The sequence below is a fragment of the Rhipicephalus sanguineus genome, chromosome 5 (assembly GCF_013339695.2).
Source record: "Rhipicephalus sanguineus isolate Rsan-2018 chromosome 5, BIME_Rsan_1.4, whole genome shotgun sequence".
NCBI classification, from domain to species: Eukaryota; Metazoa; Arthropoda; class Arachnida; order Ixodida; family Ixodidae; genus Rhipicephalus; species Rhipicephalus sanguineus.
Window position 1 is genome coordinate 174,870,929 of NC_051180.1, and position 6,854 is coordinate 174,877,782.

The 6,854-nt window shown below is 46.4% G+C and overlaps 1 non-coding gene across 1 annotated transcript; it reads right to left on the bottom strand.

The window, feature by feature from the left end:
* Nucleotides 1-4,777: 4,777 nt before the first annotated feature.
* Nucleotides 4,778-4,851, bottom strand: Trnas-cga (transfer RNA serine (anticodon CGA)). Its single transcript has one exon. It is a non-coding gene; the product is annotated as a tRNA-Ser (tRNA).
* Nucleotides 4,852-6,854: the final 2,003 nt, after the last annotated feature.

The window sequence follows — 6,854 nt, forward strand, 5'->3', positions numbered from 1 at the left end:
AATGCATCCGTTCTCGACTGATAAAGAGTATGCGGCACTGGTAATCACAAAAACGGTCCCGCTGAGCTTAATATCGAACGATATGTCAATAAAATCAAGCAGACAAACCTGTAGTAATGAAAACCTCGCGAAACGGAACGACGGAACTCGTACGTTTCGCTCGGCCAGCGAGACCGCGTTCACTTTAAAAGAGACGGATACTGCAAAGGGGCTCTCACCCGGAGACTGTACGTTAGGCTTGCTGTCTTTATTTGTCGAAGCGTCACACGGTGTAGCGATGTTATTCACGCGTTTGTGCCTCCAAAATGTACATTCTGTAGCATCAAAACAATCCCGGCGCAGCAGAGCATAGTTTCGATAGATAGATGTTGAACTTCACATAAGTAGGTGGAGCTGTGAGACCGCCGCGGCCGTAAAGTAGGTGGTAGCTGGCGCCCTCGAGAGGGATTAAACAATACTAAAAAAAAGTTGTTTCTTACTGAGGCGGCGTACGTTGATACTGCACACGGCATTTCGCGGAGGTAGGCCCATTGATGGATTACTCAAGGACACCGGAAAGTTGATACAGGTTTTATTAATACGCACACGTTCACTAGGCAGACACAGTACACACAATGAATTCAATATATACACAATTCATTCGCATGTATAAAACCTATACCATGAACAATTTACTACAGACGCATACGTACAGACGTTTACACATACCCCTCTATGAAGCGCTCGCCCTTATATACTGACTGAATTACAGTGGACCATGGTGGCACAAGCGATGCGTCATTTTTCTTCAACGCTTTACGATTTCATGGCTGCCTCACAATATACGCCGACATTATTAAATATTAGCTATGGCTTAGCCATGCGCGCCAGTTAATCTAAAGCCGCATAATAATGAACAATACAATTACAGAGTTGATTAAGTTAGTGCGAAAACGACCATATTGAGAACCGTTCATACCATTCCGACGACATTTTGAAGTAGCGCCATCTTCCGACAGCGGCCACAGATGAAATTTCTCTCTCTTATTTCTTTATTTTCTATAGTAACTGGGGGAGGGCGCAACATCGGCAACATGCAGTTCAGATTCTGTCGCCTTCGTCGCGTCGACTTCGTTGAGTGGTTTGGCGTTGACATCTGTTCACATTCTATTTATGCGTTGACCACACGTATGACGATGGGCCATGGATTCGTTCAACTGTTAGCCCTTCATTGACAATGCTTCTGATGCGGTACGGCCGTCTCATTTGTGTATACATACCTTACAACGCGGGTCGTGCGAAGAAACAAGACAACATGGCCTCGCACCGGACGGTGGTCTTTCGAGAGCGATGTTAGCGGCTCTTGGCGTCGCGGCAGCTCGATTACTTGAGTAGAGAAACGGGTGCTACTCCGCGCGAATTATGGAAAAGAACGCTAGCGACACTACGTGTTCTGTAATATTTCAGTACGCTGTACCTACATGCTGCTCTGCTACTGTTACGTCACGATATTCGCCTGGCGTATAAAATTGCGGTCATTGTGCGACAACTGTATAGTTGTCGTTGTGGCACACTGTGCACGTTGTGATACTGTGCACAGCTGTCATTAGAAGCGCATTTTGTGTTGAGGTGCGCACGCCAAAGCAAAATCCTGAGAACGAGAGATACATACTGCACGCGTGCATAAGTCCATCCTAATTCTCAGGGATGGCATGCGTATTCCAAAACGCATGTGATTGAGAATTTTGGCTTAACTGACAGAAGTCATTGACTTATTTTTCAGATGTGCAATTATGATGCAGGTTAGCGTTAAAATGCGGCCACGGCGGCCACATTTCAATGGGGGCGAAAGGCAAAGAACACCCATGTGCTCGGGTGCACGTTAAAGAACCCCCAGTTGATCGAAATTAGTCCCACACTACGGCGTGCCTCATAATCATACGGTGGTTTCGACACGTCAAACTCCAGCAATTATATGTTATCGTACTTCCACGCATGCACTGTCCATTGGTATCACGTTTGCTAAAATGTTGTAAAAATTAACGTTCATGCTTCTTTATATTGTTGTTGTATTTAAAAGTGCTATAAGTGCTGTGTAAAACTAAAAACGCGTGCTGTTGCCAGGTATGTTAACGCTGAAAAAAATTGAATTATTGGTGTACAGTCTAAGCTGTTCATTAAAACAAGACTGTTTTGTGAAGCGGGACTTACTGTATTTATGACAAGCAGATCGTGCGCAAAGGTATACAAACAACACGAGACATACGGAAGTATGCGGGGCATCGCGCACACGCCGAGCCCATAAAAAAAAAAAGAAAACGCCACACACGTTACTCAACACATAGAACAAAAACAATGAACGTCACTCGTGTGTTGCTCGCATCAATCCTAGGTACAAGTAATTGCACGCGACTGGCCGAGATCGGTAGCACTGGATAGTCTGGTCTGAGGCTGCCGAGTGAGCGCGAAAGGGCGGCCGCTCTCCGCGGCACGGAATCACGATGTAACTCGGCGTGCGCATGTGCGCGCGCGCAAGTCACGTGGTTGAGGAGAAACGTTTCTCCTAAAGCCCCTTCTCCCTTGGCGCTTGCCGCAAGAAGGCGCAACAAGTAAATCGTCCGCAAAGGAGAAAGTCGCTGCTCCGAAGGAGGAACGGAGCCCGTTGCTCCGTTCTCGCTCCCTTTTTTTTAGAGTCCTGTACCACGTCGGCGACAGTCTGAGGTTTTCCTAGCTACAAGCATATGAAGCGTATCGTCCTCGACTCCTTTCATGATGTGCTTTATTTTGTTGATTTCGGTGAGGCGTGGGTGTACGTGCTTGACAAGGCGTTTACAAAGTAACTCGTAAACGTATAACTCCCTGCCCTGGACTCGACTACGCAAACGCTGTTCCGTGCGACGCCGGCGCACTGTGGAACGATCGAAGACCACGGTAATGTTTGCCTTAAAAGTCGACGAGTTGGTGATTTTCTCTTCAGAGTTTTAAAGCAGAGGCTGGCCACATCAACGTTGTAAAAAGCGCACGTTCGTGAGCTTGTCGCAGTGGTCCTATTTGTTGGCCGCGCTTACTAGTGCATACTCAACGATCCAATACTCGACGTCCTGCTCGTCGCGGCGCGAAATACGGGTGGGTTCCCGGGGCACGCCACTACAGGAGGCTGTCGTTGTTGCTTCAGCTTGCAACGAGTGAGTCCGGAGCAGTCTTAGTGTAAGGTGATGGTGTGAGACTCCGGTGTAAGACAGCGGAGCGTCTGCCATAAGCATTCAGTAGAAAATAAATAGGTGGCTAACGCATCCAACAGCCACGCAGTGACTTTCGGCATGTATGTATGTATGTATGTATGTATGTATGTATGTATGTATGTATGTATGTATGTATGTATGTACGTACGTATGTATTTCTTGCCTTCCCAGTGGACGTTGCCTGTGCAGAAGTGACCTTCGCCTTGAACCATGTCAGCTTCCTGCAAGCTGTACACTTTTCTATGGAGAAGGCTCTATCTACAGACCATCAGGCGCCATTATTTGGCTCTGCTCATGCAAATAATCTTCGTTCTGGTCACGTTCACCTTCTTCCTTCAAACCGACCGGGTCGACCTGGCCCAAGTCAAGAAGCTCAATTTGAGCTTCATTGAACGCGTTGTGCCTCTCCGCGACAACGTGAGGAAAGTGTATGTGAGAGAAATATATGTGGTGTATGGTCCTAGTAACGACAGGACGGACAAGCTTATTGACAAGCTGCTGGAAAGCACCAATTCGTTTTCCGACGCTCCAGCCTCATATGATGAACCTTACAAGGAGCCTGTTCCAATGCGTGAGTAAATGGATGTATTTCACCAACCTTACATATGAAGAAAATTCTAGCAGATAATGCGTAAGAATACTTGTATTGGCGTGACTTGTTAGCCAACACATGGCATCGCTGGCCACAATTATATACCTTCCTGTGAACTTTAGCCATTATTAAGTCAACACTAGCTGACATCAGCCATATTTTAGCTTACGCTGGCTAGTGCGTTATGGTCAGCTACTGCAGCAACTGTAGTGGCCTACTTTCTTTCTTCGTCGACTGCATTCTTTCGTTACATGTTCCGGGAACAGTACTGTTATTTTTTTTTCCTTGTCGGAGGTATGATTTGGCCATTGTGTACTCCAACTATGTGATAAAGTTACTTCGACTGAATGAAGAAAGGGAATATCTGAGGGCTCGTTTCTTTGTTTGATACAATCTTAATGAAAACCATCACATAATGTAGCCAAGGAATGTAGAAGGGATGTCAATTGTACTGTTTTAAATATGTTGTAATATTTGTTATATAGATGTGAACGAAGTCGAAGAAAAGACATCTTACAGCCGGCATGGACTGAACCTGCGACGTTCGGATTACGCGCTCGATGCTCTTAACAAGTGAGCTACAGCAGCGGTCGTCTCTTCAATCACTAATAGGGTGTTAGTGCTAGTCAGCGCTGCTATTCCTTATGGCGGCGAGTGTGGAACACTCTATTTTTGGGCCAGATGGCGTCGCGTAATACGCGAACCTTTAACGAGTGGACAGCTGTCCAATAAGCCCTGGCATACAACCTGAAGACATCAACTCTGCCGTAATGAGACCCTCGCTATCAGTGAATGAAGGAAAGAATTGTTTTGATGGCTCGTTTCTTTGTTTGACACAACCTTATTCAAAACCAGCAGATAATGAAGACAAGGAAGGTACAGGGGACGTAATTGTACTGTTTCAAGTGTATCGTAATAATTGTGATGTACATGAGAAGAAAGTAACGTGGACGAACAGAAATCTTGCCGCTGGCAGGGACTGAACCTGCGACCTTCGGATTTCGCGCCCGACGCTCTTACCAACTGAGCTACAGCGGCGGTCGTCTCTTCAACCTCTAATCGGGTGTTAGTGCTAGTCAGCGCTGCTCTTTGCTCTGGCGGCCAGTGTGGAACACTAGACGCGTATCTCGCAGGTTGCCGGTTCGGTCGCTGCTGGCGGCAAGTTGTCTTTTCTTCCACTTCACTTTCTTGACATCTTTATAATTATTATTACAAAACACCGAAAAATGTACAATTAACGTCCCCTGTACCTTCCTTGGTGTCATTATCTGCTGGTTTTCATCAGCTTTGTATCAGACAAAGGAACTCGCGCTCAATTATTCCCTTTAATAATTTATAGCGAGCATCTCGTTCCGCAAGACTTCATGCCTTCGGGTAGTATGCGAGGGCTTATTGGTCAGCTGCCCGCTCGTTAAAGAATCACGTGCTACGTGACGCCATCTGGCAAAGAGAGATAGTGTTCCACATTCGCCGTCATGGCTAAGAGTGGCGCTGACTATCGCTCCCGAAGGTTCCATGCACATAGATACCAGATAAGTTGGCGAAGGGACGACCGCCGCTGTAACTTAGTTGGTAAGAGAATCGGGCGCGTAATACGAAGGTCGTTGATACGGTCCCTGCCTGGGGCAAGTTTTCTTTTCGTCCACTTTACTTTCTTCACGTCTGTATCACAATTAGTCAAATACACTTGAAACAGTGCAATTAACGACATCTGTATATTACTTGCCTTCCTTATCTGCTAGTTTTCATGAAAGTTTCATGAATATTATGTGGAAGAGCTCGAAGCTCCTGTGCTCACTCCATGCCAGAAGATGGACGCCGTAGATCCCTTAAGGCGGTTTGCTGGAGCTCATGTGGGAAACGAGGACGTATTGAAAGCGCTTGTGGGCTCCATGAGAAGTGTGTACGCACTATGCTGGTAAGCGCATGCAGGCAAAAGGTCACGAGTTTTTTCGCTGCTGAACATGGTATTTTTCTCCAAAACACCGAGTAGCGTTCTTTGGCTTATAGCAGAGAAGCTATTTAGTTTTGAGGTTTGCACGGCGTGCAACGTAAAGCTCGGTGGGTATGTGCTACTGAAAGCGGGCGTGTGCCAAGCAGCTCCTACTATAGCATAGCCACGCTTAGTGCAAAAGCGTAGGAAAGAAAAGTGAGGGTGAAGCGGAAGCAAAGGCAGAGGGCAGAGGATAAAGCATTGCATAGCCTTGTACGTAGTATGTACCGCGCAGCGCCTAAAATAGCACACATGCGTAATATGGTACTGCAAGGGGGCAAGGAAAACTAAGGTGAGCAAGAGTGATGCGAGGGTGAGGAGGAAGGAAAAGAGGAGGAGAGAGCGTGCAGCATTGCATAGCCTTGTATAGTTAATTATAGCGGGGGGCGGCAAATGGAAGTGAGGTTGAGGTGAAGCAAGAGGAGGAGGGAGAGGGTTAAGCACTGCATAGTAATATATAGTTTGGTAAGCAAAGGAAGTGGGAAAGGGAAGTGGGGGTGGGAATGAGAGATGTGAGGGCGAGCAGTATAAAAAGTATGGTGGATCCCTCCTTCATAGGAATCGGTATAACACGGAAGTGAAACGTGTCGTTACAGAGTTAGTTTATTGTTTATAGTGCATTGGTATATGAGAGCTTGTACAATGTCTACTGTTGTTTAGCAGATATAGCACATCTTGATGTGGACGCACTCATGTTGACGCTTTCTCGTTCAAGCACGTCGCATATTTCATTTGGCGTCATCCTAAACAAAAGGAAGTACTAAATGTCGAGGTGTGGATGCAGAGCTTTAGCGACACCATCTCGTGATGTGTTGGCGATTTGGAAATCCTTGTGATACCGCAAAGCATGAACTAGCGTCTGCAGAGGATGGTAAGCGGTAAAAAAGACTTGAAGCCGCGCATTTCTACAGCAATACGCGTATTCATGCAAACAGAAAAGCAGAGTGCACAAAGTTCTACTTCATCTAATAATGCGGAAATACAGGTTCTCTTTCTTTGTAGCCGCGGGAGCAAGACGTAAATACTTCAGTGGCTCAGTCACGCAACA